This window comes from Dicentrarchus labrax, unplaced genomic scaffold, assembly GCF_905237075.1.
Source record: "Dicentrarchus labrax unplaced genomic scaffold, dlabrax2021, whole genome shotgun sequence".
In the NCBI taxonomy this organism is placed as follows: Eukaryota; Metazoa; Chordata; class Actinopteri; family Moronidae; genus Dicentrarchus; species Dicentrarchus labrax.
Genome location: NW_026136704.1, coordinates 31794411 through 31819085, shown reverse-complemented (window position 1 = coordinate 31819085; position 24675 = coordinate 31794411). Strand labels below are relative to the sequence as shown.

The following is a 24675-nucleotide window of genomic DNA, read 5'->3' as shown; positions in this document are numbered from 1 at the left end:
CAGACAGACAGACAGACAGACAGGTGCAAAGTGTGTGTTGGATAATGTCAGTTGCAGTCATTTGTAACATGATGTGACAGGTCATGTGTATATGTAACTGTTCAGTTGCACTGCAGTTAGCACCACATATTAACAGGATTAAACAAGATATGATAAAATGTCCTTGTTGACAAACCCAATAATTACTCCAAACAGATAACACCCTGTATCACTGGGACTCTGTTTCAGTTACTGGAGGCGGCCGAGTGCGCAACATAACCTTGCCCTTGAGTAAATCTATAAGCCACAGACCCATGCTGTGTAATTATGTTAATATGTCATACATTATTAACATGCAATACAATTCATTGCTTGAGCATCCTCTTATCGGGTTCACAGATATCACTGGCTGATTGTATGCGTGAGCTGAGCCAAAGAAGAGTGGAATTTAATCTGGTTGAGCAGTGTAGCTGCTAGCTGCTGGAGTCACCCTGTACCTCTCTCTGGCTGCCAAACTAGAGCACAGTGGCTTTAGCTAATCTTTTAAATTCTTGTGTTAAAGTGGAAACAGACCACTTTTCAACTCCCACTCTCCTAGTTTTTCCAAGCGGTATTGTTGTTTGCGCTGCTGTCACAAAGAGTCAAGACATAACCATTTTCTCAGAGCCAATAGCTTAATGAAGAAATGATCAACACCACTTTGGAAATAAGAGAGAAGAAATAAGCATGTTTACTAAAAAGGTGAGCTGAAATTGTTACTATTTTATACTGAATCAGGGAACAGGTAAAGCAGTAATGACGTGCAGTGCATTGTAATAACATAGTTTGAGTAACGGTACTGTTTGCACAAATAAGTAACTACAGCAGGGATTGGCGTCAGGGGTGGACGGGGGCTAACATTAACGTCAGAAGAAAAAAGCAGTTGAAAAGAACAACAGCAACCCCCTTGCTGGAAATTCTTCCAAAGTCAATGAGTGCTACAGTAGACTAACCTCACTCTGAGATCACACGAGACCAGACAATAAACTGGATACTGAACCACCAGGAAACAAACAAAAGCAGAGCGGAATGGAAATATAATATTTCTAGACACTATATCTTCAAGAAAGGACGTCATACAGTACGAGCAGTGCAGGATGATATGAGGGATGATGTTTCCATGGGGGTCTGTGCCTCACTGGGAGATTAACAGGTTGCTGGAAGGTAAAGTAGGAACAACAGTGTGGTGCAGCAGTTTGGCTGCAGGCACGGCCTCTATTCTCCTTCCAAGCTCCCTGGAGGCCAACGCTACGGTTTGCCAACTTCTAGCATTACAAACACATGACTGAGTGCAGCCAAACTCATCATTCATTCTCATACCGCCCGGCAGCCGTTGCTGAGTCTGCTGCTCTACCTGCCACCTTGGCATCTAACAAGCCCATGTGGAGGTTGCAATGTTCTATTCACAAAATCTGGTTTGAAGGTAGAAGTAAAAGGTTGACATGCAACACACTGAAATTCTCCAGAACCAAAGAGAAATGAATAAGTAACATAAGGCAGCACTCCCTGGAGAAGATGTCACTCTCCTTTATTTGTGGTCAACTTTTTCAAAAAAGTGCATCCTTAACTTTTTTGAGATACGTTGCTGACAGACAAGCCATCAAACTGCCATCAAAAGCCTGCCTTTAGACCAGCTAGCACTGAAATCTCTAAACTACCCTTAAACCACCAAAACTGACAGTAGAGGGAGAAATGAACACTTCCAGAAATACTTAAGTTCTTCTCTGTCTTGTGTCAGTCTACATTTTAACTTGCATAGTACTGACACTGAAACATGGAAACCCAGTAGGGGCTTCCTCCTGGATGCTGCAGCTCCACACTCTGCTGCCTCAACTATGCACAACACTGAGGACATATTTCTGCTCCGACTGTGACTGACGCTCAGCATGACTGTGTTACCTCGCAGGAGGAATGCAGCACCAGCTGTTCGGTTGTGGAGGAATACCCCTGTAGTCCTCTCTGATTTTGCCCTCCTAATGTTTCCTCGAGGAATCTTTTCAAGTGTTTTGTGGCCAAGTCCTTGTCAGGTCTTTGTGGGAGAGTTCAAATAAAGCAGGATGTTTTTAGACTAGTCTGGACTAAAAAGAAACCCACCAAACAGGCTAACTCAGAACTAAGATCCGCATTTCACCTTCCAACCATGTGTTTCCATGGTAACAAACAGTGTCATATCTCTATCTGTACCTGTTCAACCATGTATGTGTATTTGGATAGAAAACCGGATGTTGGCATTTAGACCGGAAGTCAACATTAAACTGGGCAAATTCATTTTCTAACCTCATATTCAAGGTGCATGGTTCATTTATTTATCTTTATGCAACACGGTTGTATAACAAGATCCTAGTTGTAGTCCCCTTTAGGTGCTGTGATTGTTTAATGTAGATCAGACCTTCTTTAACTATGCAGAGGTAATCATGGAGCTGACTTTTTTTTGATTAAATATCCTCTAGTCTGAACTGGACTGATATTTTATAAACTGGAAGTTTCATATTGATCGCTGAAGGTTCACAGTGTCCTAAGAGTTTCTGCCATGTTTTTTTGTCTGAATTTAGCAAGAATTCCTAGTAACATCTTTACAATTTAAGACGATAACCTAACAAGATCAAGGCTGCCAGTCTTTTTAGAGCTAAGTGCCACAGTTGCTCCCGACCGACTGTAAGAAATGACTGTCTCCCGATCAAAGAGCTGATTGGCTCTTACTTTTGACTACAAACACCATGTTCTGTGTAAAATCCTATTTTTCTGTGCTCACTATTTAACGCTGGATTGCAGGCTGTTAGCATCATGTTGTGCAGTGAAGGTTTAATCTATTAACAAAAATATCCTGTGTGGTTGGTAATAACAATAAAGTCCAATAGTGGTCTGCAAACTACAGGTAGCCTTCAGATGGATCAGGACAGAAATATTTCTGTGACTTCCTGTATATTATTTGAAGGCTGCTGGAAACTGTTCGACTTGACTGCAACCTTTTCTCACCTCCTCCTTCTGCTGCTGCTTGATCTCGTCCACTTTCCTGGGTCAGTTAATCCAGAATGAGCCCAAAGTCTATCATGTGAAACTGAGAGTCTAAGATTGGCAGTGCTAAGGAGGCTAGGCTAGGTTCAGAACATTGCCTTGTTTACATCCTCATTTCCTTTTGTATAATTTTTGTTATAATTCTGTCTCACAGCACTTTGTTGATAAGTTACAAAGGCTTATTGGGCTATGTAATCTTTGAAGCATGCTTTTTTCCCCTCACATGAAAAGGTTCTGGTTTGCTGTTGAGCATGTAAAGAGGATTTGGTGAAGGATCAGAGAAAAGGCAGAGTGCTGACTGCAGTCGTGTTAGACAGACAGGGAGGATGAGAAAGACTCAAAGAAAGAATGAGAGAGGCAGGAATACCTTGATAACACGCACTGGAAAGGATACCTGCTTCATCTCTTTAAGTCCTATGTTCAGTTCAGACAACATGTGGATTGGTGCCGTCTCCAGACTCTCCGCCTCTTCAAAGTCCCGTCTCTGCTCTGAATAAAACCTCTACACCCTATAACAGTCAGAGGGCATGGTCGAACTAAAGGACAAAGAGACTCTCTTTGACATCAGCAACGACGATGGAAAGAGAAGAAGGCCATTGATGTCACAGTGGCACAGTCGTCCCCGATTGGAGAGGAGGGACTGCAACACCCCTTATCAGCTACTTCCACTGCTGTCCTGACATTTTACAGAGCCAGTTTCACAGGAAATCATATTTCCAGCTAAACAGCAGCCCACGCTGGAGTGACCGCTCCATTCTGAGGATGACTGAATCCAGAGACAAAGGCTGAAACTCCTCAGAAGCTCTGACAAAGAAAGTTTACTGATATCAACACGTAGGATGTCTGACTTCTTCTCCTGCCCTATAATGGAAATGTCAGAACACTACTTGTACCAGTAAGAAAAGCATTTTGCCGTATGAGTAGAACAAAGACGCATCAGCTCTGCTCTGTACGTTGAAGCAACTCAGCTTGACTGTTAGTAGGAGACAGAACACAACCCACTATTTGTGCATGACTTGATTAACAACAACTTATTTGTCTCTTTTTTGAGGCAAAATGCCAAAACTCCCCAGGCTGTCTGTCCGTTCACAAAAAGTTATGGAAGCAATTGCTTCAAACTTTTTGAAATAGTTGATCACAATGGAGGGAATGCACACCCAACCAATTTTTCTAATGGGACAAATAACTAATAAGAGAAATATTAGGATACACTATACATTCTTCTGTTGATAGCTTTCTTAATAATTGATTAATCATTTGGTCTAAATGCAATTTAACCATAATTTATCCCCATTGGGATATTCATTCTCTGCATTTGACCCATCCAAAGTACTGGGTAGTAGTGGGCAGCCACCATGCAGCGCCTGGGGACCAACTCCAGCTCTGAGCCAGTGGGGAGAATTGACCTGTATTAACCTACATGTTATGATGGTAGGGGAAACCCATGCAAACACAGGGGGAACATACAAACTCCAAACAGAAAGGGATTGGAACCCAGGACCTTCTGTAAAAATAGTGAAAAATATCCAAACCAAAATGTGTAGAGCCAAAAGCAAGGTCTTCAAATTGTGTGTTTTGTCTAAACTACAGTCCAAAACTTGAACATGTTTAACCTACAACTGATATGAGTTGTGTAGTAAAAAAAAACACAAAATGCTGGTGAACAGTATAATAATAATCAATTGATCTCCACGCTGAATTGAAAACCTGACTCTGATAAGTTAGAACTGTATTGCTGCGCTTATCTTCCAATTCTGGTCATCCAATGGATAAACCGAAGTCAGCATCTTCAGTCCGAATGCGATTAGAAAGGATAAGTGATAAGACATGAAGCTGGAATACTTGTGTGCATGTAAACTTGTGCAAAATACTTGATTGTGAAGCACTATCTCGCCGTTACACTGTAAAATGTTTATTGAACTAGAATTTGCAGCACTTTCTGTTTTTTCCATTCAGTGTCGGGTCCTTTGGATAACAGAATCAGATGTAAATGCTTCAGGGAATTGGACTTGATTCCTCCCTGCTCTGCCTCAAGGAATAAAGAGATAAATTGAGGCTGAGCTCCGGTGATGAATAGGTGTCATGTCCAGGGGCTGTGCAGGTAACACCTAAGCTGCTTCAAGCCACACAAACAAGAGATAAGCGGCTGGCCTACACGTCACCTCAGCTCAGGCTTAATTCATAAATGTACTTCTTATGGCAGCACTTACCTGGAGGAAAGAGGAGGGAGCCTGTGAGATGTTCAAATCCTGAACCAGATGGATTAAGTGGATCAGAAGTCTGCTGCCCTCCTTAAAGCAATGAAAAAAAACTCCTCTTTGCAGTGTTAACATTAGCCTGTGATCTTCTCTGCACTCCACAAATTGGTAATGAGCTGTCGAATTTTATAGTTCTTTTGTACAGAATTCCCTAAAAACGTGTACAAAATGTGCTTGGTTATTGACGTCCTATTTTGAGCCCAAAAAACCTTTGCAGGGCTTCTGAACTCCACAAAGATGGCACTATTCAACTTGCGCACACAAGATAGTAATTTGTGCAGACAGGATACCGAAAGATATCTTTCATGACTTCAGGGGATTTTTACATTTTGGAAAATTCTGTTTTTTTGGAGGATGTTTTTGGCAAAACCTGTCGCCATTCATTTAGACAAGAACAGTGGACAATATTATGTTAAACGCCCAGTGTGTAACATTTATTGCTGTGCATCTATCTTTCTGTCTCTTTCTTGCTTAAAACTGGAAACCTCCTTCAGGGTGGACCAGATTGATTTTCAGGCCACGTAGGATCCAGGAATGAAGAACAATCAAATAAGATTATTCAATGCATCACAACTATAGCAATTGGATGATTACAATTAATGTGGATAAAAGGGTTTATGTCATGAAATATACAGTACATTGAGATATAGTAATATAATTGTATATTCAACTGAGATTTTGATGTTTTGCAGTTGTATCAGAGCATTGCAGACTATTTATGGGATTGCAAACAAGTCTGTCATATCACAGTGTATATCACCTGATACTAAAGACATGCATTAGCCAAATATGTGTTCACACTTTATAAAGGGAGCCCTGAATATCATGTAGTGATCCCTGCTGGAGACCTGAGCTCCTGTAGTGAACCAGAATGTGTGCTAGTATTATGTGAGTACTATTCACTGTGTGTACTGAAGTTCTGTGATTCCCTGCCAGGCTGTTCAATACGCCTCCAAAAACGTCCACAACGCCTCCACCTTGTTTATGAAACTCTAACCCAACACAGCTCCAGGAGTTCACCGTCTGCAGCTCTGCTCTCCTCCTCTTCACTCCTCCATTCCGGCATTTTCCATTTCACCATAATGACAACACCGACACAGCAGAGCGTGACATGAGGAAGAAAACCCTTCTGAGCCATTAAGAGATAGACACAGACAGGATGGAGTGTTTACAGTGAGCTGGCCTCTTTCTGCTCTCCAGCTCTTCAATTTCATCAGCTTTCCACTTTTTCCCCCCTCCCATCCCCTCGTTCTCGCTAACACTTCATATCTTCCTCTCACCACTTTGCTGTCTGTTCCCATCACTCATCTCAGCCTCCGCTTCCGCCATAGTCCTGTCTCTCGTCGCTCACATTTCCTCTTCTCTCTCTATCAGATCCTTGCTCTTCTTTTATTTCCATCTCTTCGTGTCAGGTGCTTTCTTTTCCCTTCCACTCTCTACATTCCAGTGTCCATTTTTGGAGGAAAACCTCTCTGCAGGACAACTTGCACTGACATAATTGGAAAATATTCTTGATGAGTCTGGGAACCTAAGCACCCTTCCCACAGGCCTCCAGCAAAGACCCGCCCTAGTCTGCCTCTGATTGGCTAGTGTTTGCTTTGTTGTTTGGTTAGGTTGAGGCATGAGGAGTGAGATGGTTTGAAGACAATGTCAGAGCCAATCAGAGGCAGAGTAGGAGAGGAATATGGGTAAAGTAGGCTACCACCCGCATAGCTACATTCACACATTGTTAGCTTAGTGCTGAAAATAAAATAATGCATAAAAATGCCAAAAGTATTAGGGTTAGGTGTATGTTGTGTTTAGGGTTAGGGTTGGGCTGGATTAGAGTATTGGAACCTTTTTTTGGTCTAATTCAAGCACTGCAAACAACATACTGCTTTTTATTTTATTTGTATTTTTTACCAAACCTTGGGATTTGACTCACAAATCTATAGGAAAGACCATCCTCCAAAGAAGAAGAACAACATGAGTTATATCACCCAGTTCCCTAAATTGACATGTTTCCATTCAAGTGACAAAGACCTCCAGTAGGTGTAAACCAAAGCGCAAATCCACTAGAAGATACGGTGTCAGTGTCATTTTGCCTCGCTTAGACGTGAAAAGTGCACCAACAGTAAACAGCGAAGTCCTGTGTAAAATCAGAAGCCAATCAAGTAGTCTTGTTGTCTGGACCTAAACAAACTGCGACCTCAGGAAGTTCTGTTGAAAAGACCAAGAAGAGCACCGTACTGACTCCAGATCCATGTGTTTGATGGCCTTGTGTTGTGGTTTGAGGTTTTGGACCAGATTAATTTAGGTGCACAGGTCATGGGGGGTATTTCAGAGGACCAGGGAGCATTTCCAGCACATAAACAGAACCGGGCCAGCTTTGACCCTTTAGAGAGCCTAAAATCTCAGCAGCCATTGAGGTTATTGACTGATCAGTGAACACTAAAGTCACAGTACAGTTATATAGTACAAAGACAGAGTAAAAAGTGACTGCACTTGTATCCAAAGTCTTTGTACTCTGGAGATAATCCTTTTTGATGGAAAAAAATATGCTATCAACAATAGGTACTGTCAGCAAATGGTGTCCAGGTGGTTTCACTCTTAGTTGTCGGTTGTTGTGATAATGACAATAAAAAAACAAAATCATTCTATAAGCGCTTGTCATAAAGACAGTAAGATAAATGGCATTTCATCAGTCCTTCTATCCCCTGGATTCTCTCTGCCCCACTTTTCCTCCCATCGACCTCGTTCTCCAGCCCGTGCATTGTCATCCATTCCTGTATATTTAAGTTGGACAATTTCAGGGGGTTATTAGGATGAAGAGGCAGAGCCTGAATGCAAGTCAATCCTGACATTAAGGTAATTCATCACACTATTGATGCTTCACGCCTGCCACATTGTGCATGCTGGGCCCGCGCTTCTGTTAGAGTATGTGTATGAGACACAAATAGAGTGTGTATTTGTGAGTGTGTGTCACTGTGTGAATGTGTGTGTGCAGCTCATGGCTCGGAGGCTAATATTGCTTCATAACAGACTATTTTCCATGCCACATTACCCCTCTATCCCTCCTCCCTCCATCCTCTCTGCCTGTCTTGTCTCAGGCCCAATATAATAAAAAAAACCCAGCATGCCATGGGCCAGTGCTGCCGTTGCGACTGTTTGTTGAGCGCGGCTGATCGATACAGGCTGTGAATATTTTCCACTCATCTCTGTCCTGTTGTACAGAGCCATCGATCCGGCCTCAACAACACGCCTCCGCAGATACGAAGGAGACGGACAGGAAGGGAGACAGGTGGCTCATCAAAACGTCCTGGAATGCCAAAGAGCGAAAACCATTTCACCTCCGCGGTTCGATCGCTGGTTTGCTCACTTTATATGTTTATGACAGCTGGGGAATGGGGGAGAATATGTCCGCTCGGAGACGAGAAGAAAAACAAGGAGGAGACGACGTCAAAACATCATTGCCTGATGTAAACCAGGGAGATGAAAACTGCGACTGTGCAGCTGGTGCGTGCACACATCCATAAACTGAGGCGTGCATATTAGAGACGGTCACAGGTTCAAACTGCAAGAGCTGATGTGTTTGTGAGACAGGAAAGGTGGGAGATAGAAGGGGGATGACATGCACCGAAGGGTCCTCGGCTGGAATCGAACTGAACTGTTGTGGTAAGGTCTTGGCTTTAGTACCTGGTGCTTTCACTCTACCAGTTGTGAAACCGGGGCGTCCCTTTACTTGTCTCATAGCTGTCAGGGAGAAAATTCAATTATTCGGTCGTGAACCTGTGAAACTGTCGCCGTCGTGCTCATCTCACACACATGCTCGCACACTGCTGGAGCTGAATTTGCTTGAACTTTTTCCCATGCGATGGTCGAACACTAGAATGGAGGAGAGGCTGATCCTTTCTGTTTGTGAGTTTCATGAACTATATAACTGTTATTTAAACATTTATCAGGATGTTAACAGGGCAGTCACACGGCAGAGCAGCAGCACAAGACTGGATGTATCAGGTCACTTCAGTTTTAATTTAGGCTAGGCTATAAAGTTATGACTATGCTAATATAGCTAACTTTAGCTATTAACAATAACAGTCTCTGGTTGGCATCAAACCATGGGATGCCAGCGATTGTCAGTAGTGCATATAAGCCGTTTCCATGGTTACCACAAGCAAACGCTTTGCATTTACTCATGGAGTGCTTGTCTTGTCACATGAGGAGCGCAGCGAGACCCTGTGGATTCCAGCAGGTATGCAGGTGGAGAGTCACTCAGGGTTCCATCTCAAGACTAATGCTGCCATACAGTAAACAAGAGCAACACCACCAGATTCCAGTACATCCTACACAGTGGTCCTTTAAGATGAGAGTTATGATTTCTAAATGTACTGAAGGACATTTATCCTCAGGGGACACGTGAGAAGACCAATTAGAGCACACTGCACTGACTCCAGATGCGTTTGATGGCCTTGTGTTCCGGTTGTTGTGCCAATGAGAAGATGAGGTGTAATCTCTGACACAATGGCATCAAACAGGAGGTATGAAATTGAAGGATTAAATCAGATCACAAAGAGTTATGTGGGGATCTTGTGCAAATCGTGCATTAGTCCTGAACATCAGCATTTCATCAAACACAGCAAAGTTTAACTGCATCGGAAGTTTGAGCTGGAAATTCATTTGAGACTACTCGATCTCCACTTCTTCCTTTTAAGATGACAGGAGGGAGACAACAACAAAAGAAAGGAAAGAGAAATTGCAAAGAAACAACAAATTGCGACTTGAAATTGCAGCATTTGATTCATACAGGATTAGTATTATCAGGGGGGCTCTGTCTTCGGCAGAATGTGGAAGGCAATTTGCACTCTTACTTTACAAATTACAGACGCTGCAGATTTGTTGAAATCACTGGCAGTTTCCGCAATTATTACAAATCACCGGATGTCCCCTGGTAGCATTAGAGCTGAGTGAACAAGTTATAAGAAAATAAATGCTGAAATTCTGAGGTTTTAACCAAGAGAGAGAAAAATAGTAGTTGCAACTGTGAATGTGTGACTTTATATCCTTTTAAGTCTCCGGCGTCTGATGTACTTTGGTGCTGTCAGTCATTTCCTGTCGGTAAATACCACCATTTATTATTCTTTCTTCAGATGATGTGTACTCATTTTGGAATGAAACAGCCCCAATGTAACTGTAATACCTGATTGAAATGTCTCTGGCTGTAGTTAAGGTCGCAGTAGGGCTCCTTCTAAAATCATCCGTGCCCCCCCCCCACCTGAGCGGTGACGCAGGTAAGAAAGCTTCCTGTGTCTTCTCTGTGGTCGAGCGCCTGTTGTCAGTGAACTTCCTGTTATTAAAGTTATATCACCCTGATAAAGGTTGTCCTCTTGCTCTACCTCTTTGCCGCTCTCTTCCCAGAGACAAAGGGCTTATTTTTAGCTGAGTAACACACACACACACACACACAGACTCACAATCTACACACAGTCACGCTTGATCGTGAGCACAGACTCTTTCTCGCAGACGTACGCCGACAGCAGAGAGGCAAACAAAGAGAAAATGTTTTGCACACAAAAAGAAGACACACACACAGGGTCTGAATCATTTAGGAGACATAGAGGTGTGTGTGTGGAGTCTTTTCTTTCCACCATTCGTATCTTTTTTTCTGACCTTTTAAGGAGAAACAGGAGTGTAGAAATAACAATAAAGGTTTAAAAGGGTAAAACTACAGTAAAATTTAAACCTTTGCATAAATTAGGAGCCTAATTGAGAGACCTTTAGGTAGAGTTATGCCACAAAATGAGGAAGAAAAGTTATATAACTTTAAACTAAGTAACAGATCTGAAATACAGTTATATGTGGTAGGGAAAAGATACTGCTACAAATGCGTAGGATTCAGTGGCATCTTGTGTGGTGAAGTTGCAGACTGCAATCATTTGAATACCGCTCAGCCTTGCAAGCATGAAGGAGAAACTGTAGTGGCCACGAAACCCACAAAAGGCCCACAAATATCGACAGCTAGTGTTTGATTTGTCCGTTCTGGGCTACTGTAGAAACATGGCGTACTCCATAGAAGAGGACCCGCTCCCTCTATAGATAAAAAGGTCTCATTCTAAGATAACACAAACACATTGACTGTTATTTTCAAGTAATTATACACTAATGAAAACATATATATGAATGTTTAATTTCTGCCAATAGATCCTCCTAAATGTTACACACTGGACCTTTAACATACTGTAACAATCATGCCATGACCTTTTAGCTGCTGAGATGGAGGTGGCAGATTACATCAGAGTGCAATGTCAAATTGCAGAAGCTGCAGTTCTCTGATAAAGGTAATATATGTGACAGTACAGCATTATAATGAAGTATTCTGCTGCAGAGATAACCTGGCATAAGAAAACGGACCTGATACAGACCCCAGGAAATGTCTCACAATCATGATTTTAATATTCTTTTTTAAGTGAAAAAGTCCTACCCACTAATTGTAAATCATATCAAAATCTGAATTTCTGTCAAAATAATAGCATAATACTTAAATGATTAAGTATAGACAAAGACTAGAAATAGTTCTATATTTAAATGTCATTTGAATTGTGAAACTGATTACAACAAGTGACACAAACTCAGGTTTGTTTTTGTGATCAGTCATTATCACTTAAAATTACTAAAGCTATTGATAAAGAATAAAGAATGTTATTTTTAACTTACAAAATTTTGTTAGTTTTACTTTCATAAAGTTTTAATTTAAATATCTCAACAGCTCTGGGAACTTATGACCCAAACATAAGTTCACCTTTTTTTGGATACCTTATAGGCCAAATGTTTCAAACTTGATTGATGATAACAGTAGTCATTAGTTGCAGCCCTAAACATGAGTATAGTATGTTGTTGTTGTTGATAGAAGTATAGTATATATATATATTATATATTATCTCCTTATACATTTACTTTGCTCTCTGTTAAGGAGAAATAACTTCATCAGAAATGAATTAAAATAATAACAAAAACATCAGATTATTCTCCGTCTTGCTAACAGCTTGATTGAGATTGTAGTGAGGCCTACAGACCTACATCTGACCAATAAATCAATCACAAAGCCCAATATGTTCCGGGGCTAATTTATGGACATGACAGCATTATGTGGTGTCAATGAACGTGCAGCTGAATCAACAGTCAGCTAAAGGAGATGCCAGGGTGTGGGACTCATTAAAAGTCTAATAGCGCTCCATTCAGCTCCATTGGATCAAGGGTCCCTAACCTTTTACGGGCAGGAAACTCCCTGAGCTGCACTCAGGCTCATTAAAACATATTACTTCTTCACAGCTGAATGCAAACCAAACAAGAAGGTCGAACTACCAAACACCTCATTAACAATCTGACATTTCAAAAAACAAAAGATGGTCTCACCTCGACAGCCAGACTCATTAAAACACATTACTTCGGTTTAACTGCAAACCAAAACCAAGAAACCCAAACTATAGAAGCAATTATGAGCCTTATTTTAGAAGAAAATCTTATTGCCAGGATGGTGAGTTCAGAAACTGCTGGAGCCAGAAAAGTGAAGACTGAGTAAACAAAACTGTGTTTCAGTCTCACTTTGGAAACTGCTTTAGTAAAAACTTCAGCTGTAATGTCGGATTTACTTTACTTGTCAGAAGTGTCAAAATAAATGAATAAAATGTTGATGTCTACAGGCATTTGGATTAAACACTGGCATCAAATGTCAGTTTAGATGCAAGAAATGACTCTTGTCATAATAGCACACTGCTCTATTTAGGTTTCTTTTTTCCTAAAATTAAACTTTGTACATTTTCTCTGACTGAATTTATTTTGCCAAGAAAGAGTTTGTCTCTTCAAAATGGGACATTTGGTCATTTTTTCCCCCAGTTTTTCTGTCGTCCATGGATTGAAAGTGGACCCAGATCAAACCATAGTGCCCTATGATGTGACCTCATTGCTTACATGCATCCCAACCGGTGAATGAACTGCACCAAAATAGGTACTCCAGTTCAGCACAGCCCTAATGGGCCAGTACCAGATAGTACTGGCCCATTTCAGACACTGATCCCCACTATGAAAACCATAACGAAATGAGTGCTATTGACTCAAACCTCCATGGATAACCATGACCTGGATGATTGAGAATCTTCATGTATAGATGTTATTTTCACTTTGCTGATATCCGACCACAAGATGAGCCTGAACTCTGAAGGTATGGATCCAATTGCAATGTGTAAATTTACACCTGCATGAATAAGTCTAGATAAGATATCCAGCTATACAGATCACATATTGATACCAGGTAGTAATGCGGTGCAGTGGTATCTCATTAGTTTACATGAGCAATGCTGCTCCAACTTCCCCTTCGTTTCCCACCCTCTTTCTTTCTCCCTTCTATTCATTATTCATTTCTTGATTTTGACCAATAGGCTTGCACACCTCTAGAGAACGATGGTTGCAAAAGGTTGATCATTTTAGAATCATATTGCCATGTAAAATGACGGCAATTCAATTCTAATAAACCCTAAAGTGTGCCTTGGATTGGAGACTTGCCTTTTACATTTTTATTGAGACCATATTTTTCCCATGCAATGAGACCTTTCCAACAAAAAAATTCACAAGTTTCTGCTCTGTGAGATCAATTTACTTTCATTTATCTCACTTTTTGTGGTAATGAGCAACCAAGGGTCACAGATTAGAACCACAGTCCACCTGCACAGTGGAAGAGGATGAGAAGAAGATCATCTCCCAGTTCAATAAGAGGGGTAATAGTTTAGATATTGTCGAGAAAACATTAAGTTCAAGAGACATTTATCTACTGCATCCAGCTAGCAAGCTAACTGACAGCTAGCCTTGTTTCTTCAGGCAAAACCAATATGCTGAGTAATGAAGCCATGACAGAGTATTCAGATGTTCTGAAAGCTTTTTCCTAATAACATCCAATTTCGCTGTCTCCCTTTATGTCTCACTTTCTAACTTTTTCTGTCTTTCCCGGCAGCGACGTTCGACTCCTGTGTGACTGGTCCTCCATATTAAATCGCTTACTCTCCTCAGTCAACCCTTCTCCTGCTTTTATCCGTCTCACTGTCTTTCTACTTTAAACTCTGTGCAGATTTTTCCATCTTCACAGCAGCATCAATCCGGTCCCACCAGTCCTTTTCCCTCCCAGTTCATCCCCTAATTGATTCATAGTGTTTTACTCATAAGTATGATTGATTTTGACATTTTATTGCCCCAGAGAAAATTATCTGGCCCTTAACTGTCATCAAATCAAAATGAAATATGAATAATACATATCAAAACTTTGAGAAGTACAATATTATTACATTGGGGTATTGAGGTGAGAATATTATATCAATATTTTAGAACGGTCTCCGTATAGTTTCAGTATAGCAGTATTATCTGAAGGACATTCAGCGCTGCGATTATGGGTACGACAGTGATGAATAAAGCCATGAGGCCGAGTTGAGGACCATCAGCGGGAGTGAAGTAGCTCTAATCACAGCACTGAATGTACTCAGGTGAAACTCTGCCCTGCAGGTAAAGAACATCGTCAGTGTAATAACAGCTTTTACACAACAGTTAACAACATTGGATGGATCATTTTCTCTTCTTTCGAAGAGCATAAGTTGAAAAATACACATGTATCTGAAGAATGTGCAACATCACTGCAGTGCAGCTGTCTGGAGTATAACACCTGACTGTTCACCTTAAAGAGAACAATGTATTCACAGACTCTGCTGTCAGGGTCTGGCTTGTTTGCTTGTCTTAGACATACAAGTGCAGAGAAGAAGAACCCTTTGGAGGTTGAACTGAAAACTGGACAGACCATCCCTAACTCCCATTCTACCAGCTCACAAGTTTGTGAAGTGTGACCTTTGCTGATCATCAGAAGGGATTTTTATTCTGTTTTTGTTCTGGGCTGAACTGCTTTCCAGTGTAAGTCTTCAGACAACCACAGGATATTTCTGGAAAGAGGGAATGCTGTCAATATCTGGCACCTGTGAGGGTTTGCCATTGAAGCAACACTGGCGCTTTGGATTATGGTAAATGGGATACAAATGAAGAGGTTACGAGCGAGCCACACAACACAACAGGTGGCACTTTTAATGACCATTGGGAGTGTAAGGGGCCCTCTCCCCTGCTTCTCACTGTGGATACACTAATCCATTTTCATATCAATTTCATCACTGGATAGCGAATTCTGCTGCCCATTTTCTAATATCCGACAGTGGAAAAGCATTGAATGACAGGATGTTAAGTCGGGACTCTTTTAATTCCTATTAGCTTATGCTGTATTTATACATTCGTCAAACAGTTGGCATGAATCTGAGACATATAAAGAGATTGCTGAGCAGATTGTGGTTACATGAGGGTTTTGAATTTGAACCACTCTTGCTCAAGTCAAACCACAAGGGGAAAAATATTGACTGATCTGATGTAAAAAGAATCTCCTCGAGAACCTAAAATTGTCTCTTTCACTGTGTTTCCTGGTTAACTGTACATATGTTATTTTCACAAGACATTAAGATTGAGATAATAGAGTTATTAAAGTGATCTTAGAAAGCAGTACAACTCACATTTACACCATCACATTAATCTGACAGCATTCAATTCAGACTAGTGTCGTGTTAAAGGTGATGCAGAAAGCTTAAAGGTCTGTTTGATGATGTTAAACATTAGAAAGGAATACTTAAGCTTTGACGTCATACGTGACCAGTGCACACCGAAATGCACTGATGTTTACAGGCAAAAGACCACTGGATCGGATTAGTAACCTGTATTTTGATGTCAGAATTTAGCAACCAACCCGGTCTCACTCCCTAGTCATCGAATATGAGGCCATAGGTATCCCTCTGGAATTGTCCCTCTATTGTTGTTTTTGGACGCTATAGTAGTATTTAGTATGAAGAAAGAGAAAGTCTTAAAAGTAACATTCATAAGTTCACTTACGTACCTGATGTAACTTAAGGATGTTACATAAGTGAAATTTTATTCATATATACATTTTCCTAAATCTAACCAAACTGTGACCATTTCACAACATTACTACTGTGGACTGTAGAGACCTGCAGGTCCAGAAATGATGTGAGAGGGATACGTACTGGGTCATATTTTGAAGTGGAAGGGAACGGGAACGTTTTGCAGCAACAGGACAGAAAAGATTGGTGCATCCCTAAAAGCAACACCAACCCTACTCACTATCTAAAGCTGTTGTAGCACTAATGATTTATACTGTAACCAAAAGATCTGATGTACTGTATGTTCATCTATAATAAAGCAAACGGAGTCTGTCATGTGTGAGAAATGCCAGAAAAAGCCTTGAGCATTCTAAATGAAGAAGGATAAGAAATGACCAGAGCAAACTGGCCACAGATGGAGGTTATGACATCAATTGAAGGAGAGGGAATGAGGTCCTGTTGTCATTCGGGAGGCAGACCTCTGGCAGGAAAGTGGCTCAGGTTTCTCTTATCAGCATCAGAAACAACATCTGCTTTTCGTTGTCTCTCTGTTACATCATCATCGGCTGCAGCAGGTCACTGCACTGCTCTTCACACTGCCTGCATATTTACATCTGTTAAATTTGTGTGTGTGTGTGTCCATATAATAGTGTGTAAGATGCTTTCATATAGAGCAAAGTGTGGACGTTACATGTGTGTGTTTGTGTGTGCAGCATCCATCTGTCAGTCTGACGCATCGTCCCAGTTAGCGGTCGTCTCCCCTTCACACGTCATTGGCTGTCGCCATGAGACCAGGACTTATTCAGCCAATTAGCTCGGAGCGAGATAGCGGTGGAGGGACCTGCTGTGTAAGCTGTTGCCGTGTCTCCAAATGTCAGCGGCCACAATCAATGGCTGTGATACAGCGAGGGAAACAGGTGATATGTCACCGTACTGTAATATATCATCGTATTATTGGCTGAAATCTCAGCACACTGCAGTGACACACGGAATGAAAAATCATGTCAGGGTTAATTATTGAGTCTGGGACTATTGTTAACAAATTAAAACATCACAGTAAATACAAGAGACAGGACATGAAGGCTCAATGGACCAGAATGCATTGCAGTCAGGACTTCAGAAAAAAACTTTAGACTAACTCAAATGTTATCACTGTGGCTCTCTCCATGTAGTCCTACTGAACATAACATATAGTCATATTTTCATAGAGCATTCTGGGAAATACAAACACCAACAGCTGGCACTGAACATCTGATCACATCTGTGATCGTGTTTACCTATTCTTTCATCAGATAGTTCCTGATTTCAAGCAGAAAGTTGCTATAGAGTGGCAGATTTATTGTACGTGCATGTGTTTCAAGAACTTCTTTTATAAAATGTGAAAAAAGACAAAAGACTCTCAGTAATGCATTTATATGCTTTTTTCTCTGTCTTTTTGGCTCCCTTGTTGGTTGTTGAAAATGAACTTTGTTCATACATTCTGTCATAATCTATATACTTTGGTGTCTGTGTTCTGTAACACGAAATTACACGACTGGCACAATAATGAAACAAGAAAGCCAACATTAGTGGAGCCTGACCCACACTGGATTTATCAGGTAGATCCAGATATAGATATTAACAGGTGATATTAAAGGTTAAAAAAAAAATCACTTCACAACTCATGGTTGTATAACGAAATTACGTTTAAGTTACCGGGTGCCCCATTAGCTCACTGGGTGGAGCGTGTACCACATGTCAAGCCTGAATCCTTACTGCAGTGGCCTGGGTCATCCCTCTCTTTCCCCTGCCTTTCATGCCTCTCTCCACTGTCCTGTCCAATGAAGCAAAATGCCAAAAGATGTACAGTATTTCCCTTTGTGCTACTCCCAAAAGCAAACATTATTTATAAAAAACGATATACTGTAGATGGGTGAATAAATAGGTCATAAAAATGAAACTATTACACATGGTGGAGTGCTGAGGATGAATTAAGGAGTTTCACAGCCTGAGGGAAGAAGCTGCTCTGACGTCTGGTGGTATGGCAGTGGATACTTCTGCATTTACTCTTTACCTTTACTCTCACAGTTATGGAAAGAAGTACAAAAAAATGCTCAAAAGTCTCTTGCTGTTTTTAAGCAGCTCTTTTCTATTTTCTTTACTTTTCTCAAAACTGAAAAGTTCACCCTCATGTGGACCATGCTAAGCTCTCAAAAGTGCAACAGACTTGACATTTACTGCTAATGTAAGCAGAAGAAGAAGAAAACTGTAGAGAATCTCCTGGAGGACACAAAAGATTCGGTGAATGCTGACTCGGCCACTTCCCCGTCCTCCCTGATGCCTTCAGCTGAAGCTGCTGCGCTTGTTGTTGCCGTCGAATATATGAGACCGGACAGTTGTTTGTCTATTAGCAGTGCTAATCACACCGAGCCACCCGTGTCAATAAAACTCATTATATGAAACAAGAGGCTCATCAGCCGGGCACTGCCCTGCTTATCAGCACAGCCAGGTCCAATTCATCACTGCCACGTTTATGAAACATCATCATCTTTTTAAATCAGAGCGGGCGGAGCTGTAACTGATTACATTTAATGGACAAAGCTGATTAGTATTTAAAAGTAGTAAATCCAGAGTGTAAAACTATAGGGGAAGCTGCTAATAACATAGGGCAAACATAATCTTTTAGTTTGCACATTCTCATTAATAATTAACTCTCTAAAGGTTTGAACTGGGCTGTTTTCACTTCACAGCCTTATCGAATGGTCAGTTCATGTCTTCGGCGTGTTCTTATACAATGTTTCTTTCATTAGATTGGATAAAAATCTCAACGTGGAGGCGCTTTAAACCCAAATTAAAGAGGATTTTGTAAGAATCACCTCTGAGTATTTTATTATTATTTTTATTTTAAGGTTTTAAGATTTAAAAAGCCAACCCTATTCTTGGTGTGTGTCTATGGTGGGTCCTCCAGCCCTCACCCTCGTCCATATTCGGTCACTTCCGGCTCCAGAAACAAAACAAAAGGGAATGAGATGATGACCACCATGATGCCAAACTTGAGGCTTTGAAAAAGTAATAAACAAACCAATGGGTGACATCAGGGTGGCTACGTTCACTACTTTATACAGTCTATGGTTTTAATAGACGGCTAATTAGCCAAAAGTAGCTGTGCTGCTATAAGTCGCTCCAGCAATCAACTTTGGAAGCCGCGTTACTAAAACGTGAAAAGTAAATTAAAGTAACAGATATGGTCCTGTCATTTTAAAACTCTTCTAATCATAATGTTTCATTTTGCAAAGCCACTTAATTAAAAATCTATTTATTTTGACACATAGCATCCAAAACTGATTGCATCTTCTTTTCAAAGCTGAAAGTGCAGAAACATGTTAATGTTTCCAGACTGAACGCAGACAGATGTAATGAACAGACAGAGAGCTTAACCAGCCCATTAATTAGACTAATACAGCCGTGTTGTGTGTGCCAGCTGCACTGTGCTGAGGTGTGTGTCTGTCAGCTTGTGGTACTTTATCACTGTTGTTGTCACATGTCAGGGCGCTGAGGGCAGATGTGTCAGTTAGCGTTTAAAGCCTATTAACAGTGTCAGATGTGATGGGCAGCAGCTGGACAAACAGTGAAGCTGACAGTATGTCGCTTTCAGCCAGAGACACAAATCTACATGCAAAGCTGTTACCTTGTGATGCGATGCTCTATTGATCCACTTAGAGAGGTTGTCTGTCCCTGCCTGACCCCACACAGGGAGGTCAGAGGTCGGGGTCAGCATCAGAGAAGCACCCTGGGAGCTCTAGCTGATCTGCTAAAAGTATAAATCTGTCAGTAAGACGTGTCAATAATTAAAGTACCACCCTTCAGGGTGTGATTGGTGACACGAGATAAACAACAGAATAAACAATGAAACTAGACATTTTTCTATCATCATACGATATGTATCATTATATCGCACAGCCCTTATTGTAACCATGGCGACAAATAACCCTAACAATACCTGAACTGCGGTTAGGTTTGGTACGCCTGTCGCTGGTACTCTCCAAAAGTCGCAGATGTTTGAGAGACCTGGCAATCAACCAGTCGTTTAGGCATGAGGACGTGCTGCATGTCATGACTGCGACATACAGAGAGAGGTTTGGAGCCAAGGTGAGGTAGATGTAACGAACCGGCGAGAAACTGGTGACTGTGGGTGCCCTGGTCCTGGCCCTGGAACTGGTCCTGGTCCTGGTACTGGCCCTGGTACTGGCCCTGGTCCTGGTACTGGCCCTGGTCCTGGCCCTGGTCCTGGTACTGGTACTGGCCCTGGTCCTGGCCCTGGTCCTCGCCCTGGTACTGGTACTGGTACTGGCCCTGGTCCTGGCCCTGGTCCTCGCCCTGGTACTGGTCCTGGTCCTGGCCCTGGTCCTGGCCCTGGTCCTGGTCCGGGTCGCAGCTTTTAGTTAATTATACAGTTCTTTGACGTATTCTGTTTCCAACTACCTTGAGTGTCTGTATTGTGTTTGTTGTCTGTTGACTTAATGTGCCTTGGCAGCTGTAACACTGGAATTAATATAGTATTCTATCATAAGTAAATGTTTAATAAGAGCAGCAGCGTGTTTTCACAGCTCTTGCTGTGGGTTATGAGTTGTATTTGTGATATTACAGGCAGGTTTCCAGAGTCTGTTGGCAGATGTAGCAACAGGTTTCATCTCTTTTTTATTCTTCCTCAGCTTTCCGTCTACCTCTGAATGGCTCCGAGCCAGGGGCGCCCACATGTTGGTTGTATTATAACGATACTTGACTTTTCCACGCAGAGTTAACAAACAGCTTTAGTCATAAAATCCTAAATTGTTCCAGACCTTTAATTCGAATTGGGAACATGCTTTTAATCATCATTTCTGTCAGTGTTTGCCTCCAGTAGTCTGGCCTATGATCATAAACATTAGATTTGACTAAATAGTGTATCAGTTCTGGAGCTACAACAGTTCTATAAAAACTGACTGCATTCATTATTTCCAACCCCTATTTTACCCTCTCTGTTCATGTCTCATGCCTCTCTGCACTTATTTAACTTGATTATGAAAACAAATTATACAGACTATTTTTTTAAATCTAGCCAGTTGTACAAAAACTATACAACAATTCAACAATATGAACATTTAATGAACAGGTTAAAACCATTGACAGTACAAGGTTCTTTTACACAAGGACAGTAAAAGTAAAGTTATTCTTAGGCAGTTATTACACGACTGTTATCGTACAGGTCCAGACCTCTGTGACCTCAGTGGTGGGTACGGCCAGGCTCACCAGAGCCGGTGGTAAACCAATAGAAATCAGGCGGAAATCCACCGGTGAGGACAGGTAACCAGATGCAAACCTGCTAGCACACACTTTATAGAATACGAGTAGTGTGTGTGTGTGTGTGTGTGTGTGTGTGTGTGTGTGTGTGTGTGTGTGTGTGTGAACTGGACTGCTAATTGAGTTGCTGGAAGCGATCGGGCCGCTCTGACTGCGTGGAAGCCAGACTGGAGCAGAAATGTTCCTCGCTTGATTTGTTGAAGGAGCTCCAATAGAAATTTGACCCAGTGCTGCTAGCTAGCTAGCATCGTCTGGCAGCTAGCTGTCAGTTGGGTCAATACTTGGCTGTAGTTCTCTGTCTGCAGTCCAGAGGCTGCCTGCTCCCATTACTGCTATTCAAAGCCTGCATTCACTCGCCTTCTCTTTTTGTAGGCCAAGACGCAGTCGCGGCGCTGGCACCGTCCTGACTCCTCGCTGCTTCCCTCCAAACTCCACTAATTCCATCCTCCCTTCTCCTCTCACGCCCTCTGTTCTCTTCCTCCTCAGTCTTACAGCAGCTGGTGCCAGGTACTTGAAGCAGAATTGAAATCTCCATGTTTCTTTTGCAGACACAGCGATACATACAGTGGCCTTGTTAAAACAATCAATATCTCTGCACAGCTTCATCCATCAGAGCCTGCAGCGGATCAACAGTCTCGCAGCAGGTCAGGAGTGACCTCTGAGTCACATTTCCTGTTTCCTCTGCACTTCTTTTTCTCCCCCCTTTATGCTCATTTTCAAGAGGTTAATGTTCAATTTGTGCACATTTGCATACAGACATATGACACCAGCTTTTTTTAAATTCTACCCACAGCAAATAAGGAGACATTTCCTTGGAAAGCTATGCTCAACAGTCAGAATAGGAGGATTTAGCAATGTAAGAATTTGGTGTATTTCAGGTCAAATGATGTCTAAGTTTAACCTTCTGGGTTCAGCAATCCCGCCGGCGATATAAACATAAATGCAAGTTCTATAGCAATATCCTCTGTAACCTTGAACAGTCTACTTTAAAATATACATTAGAAAACCTATAGTCCACTTATTTGATTCAATTATTTTCATTCATAATACTTTTTCAAAGTTGTACAGAATAAGCAATGACGCATTTCAGGCTAATAAACTTGTAAGAAATACAGTCATGACTTGCAAAAAGTAAAAAATCTTTATTATTGTGCAGCAGATTAAATATATGTGGATCCAGATGGAGAGAAGATTCTGAAGATTCTGGAAATGCCTTCAGATCTGCAGTATGTGTTGTTAAAAGACCATCTGTGGGATTTTGAAAGATCACCGGAGAATTTAACTTTCAGAAGATTTTATGTTGAGTTTTAAATTTAGTTAAAACAACAACAATAGGCGCCCGGTTAGCTCAGTGGGTAGAGCTGGCAACCCATGTACAGAGGCTGAGTCCTTGCTGCAGCAGCCCAGGGTTTGAATCCGACCTGCAGCCCTTTGCTGCGTGTCATCCCGTCTCTCTGCCCCCCTTTCCTGTCTATCTTCAGCTGTCACTATAATAAAGGCAACAAAAGCCCAAAGACAAGATAAATGGGATGCTGCTGGGAAGTAGCAGGGTTCTGTTATATATTAGATGATATGCCTTTACACTTGAGCGCTCGCCAATACCCCATCCAGCATTTTGGGTAGTATCAGAGGCATTTCTGATAATGGAATCAGTATCAGAACAACCCTACTTTAGGTTATGCAGATTTTATATTTGGGAAATAATAGTATTGGTATGGTGTTGGTACCCTGAGCTGATGTATAAGAACCAAATCATTCATTTCTGTCCAATAGCTTCAATCTGTCCACATTTGAATGCTGGAATCACTTTTGGTTCCACTGTTTAATCTTCAGTTCTTTCTTGCCATGAGCTCAAGTCAAAACATGATTGTGTCTCACTACAGAGGAAGCCCTGGCATAGTAGAGCCCCGATCGTCACGAGCCGCCTCCTGCTCTCCCTCCTCCTCTCCTAATGACAACAATTTGCTGCTCGTCTGCTCTGATGCACCGCACCTTTTAATCCCTGAACATCTGAGTCGCTGCTTAATGATTGCTAATTCCTTCCTACTGTAACATACAGAGAGAGAGATGATGATGTGGGCCCGCAGGGAGGGAAAAGGGGGTTACGTAAGAGGGACTTTGTATGTGGGCTCTGTGTGCGTCATCACCAGTCTCAATTAAAACTTGTATTAGAGTAACATCGGACCTGGAAATACCCAAATACCTGCTTTTGGGCAGTCCTATGCTGTAGAAAGTTGCCATTTCCCTTTAAGCATGAACTGTACACAGTTAACAGTGTTTGTAGGGCTGCAAATGTCATAATCATTTGATTTATTTTTTGATTAATAAAATGCCATCTGTGTCAAAATTTAAAAATGTGAAAGTGATTTGGGGGGGTCTCTGATGGTCTAGGGGTTTTTAGGCACCAAACCTGAAACTACATCATCCTTGGTTTGAGTTAGGTCAATTGGTCATTCCCCATCTCACTCTCCCCTCATTTCCTCTCATCTCTCCATGGTCAAATCTCTACAAACTTTAATAATATTACACAGAGTGTTTTTTGGGCATTATTATGGGTTTGGACAGTCAGTCAAAGAAAGGTGGCTAATCTTAACTTTTTTACATTTTTGCTTGATTAAACAAGTGCAACGCTTGCAAAACTATGCGAGTGAACTGACATGAAAATATGAGAAACTGTGACAGAGAGGTGTGTTTGAATTAAAATCTGTAAGTATGCTGGTGTTCCTCTCTCAGCAGACCGTTCTGGGCTTGTTTCACTCAATGCATAATCTGTGTGTGTGTGTGTGTGTGTGTGTGTGTGTGTGTGTGTGTGTGTGTGTTGTGTGTGTGTGAGAGAGAGAGAGAGAGAGAGAGAGAGAGAGAGTGTGTCAGAGTGGTGTCAGAGAGTATTACAGCCTATCAGAGCTAAATGCGAAACACGGCTGTGTAAATGGGCTGAGAGATAGAAATGATGAGAGCAGCTATCAGCAGGCAGAGAGAGCACAATTACCACCCAGCTCCAACCTCAACCTCCACTGAATGCCTGATTCACTGAAGGACCGACTGGTTCACTGGCTGACTGTTTCACTGGCTGACTGTTTCACTGGCCAACTAAATGATCAGCATCATAGATTTCCCCTCAG

The 24675-nt window shown here is 41.6% G+C and overlaps 1 protein-coding gene across 4 annotated transcripts in view; it reads right to left on the bottom strand.

The window, feature by feature from the left end:
• si:cabz01090165.1 (uncharacterized protein LOC100333421 homolog) overlaps positions 1-24675 on the bottom strand; it is a 357316-nt gene that overhangs the window by 251123 nt on the left and 81518 nt on the right. Inside the window, exon 1 of one of the 4 annotated variants that reach the window (XM_051399647.1) lies at positions 19902-19991. The exons of the other annotated variants lie outside the window; for them this stretch is intronic. The gene's annotated coding sequence lies outside the window, so the exon portion shown is untranslated. Of the gene's footprint in view, positions 1-19901; positions 19992-24675 lie in introns of those variants that run through there. 4 annotated transcript variants of the gene reach the window in all.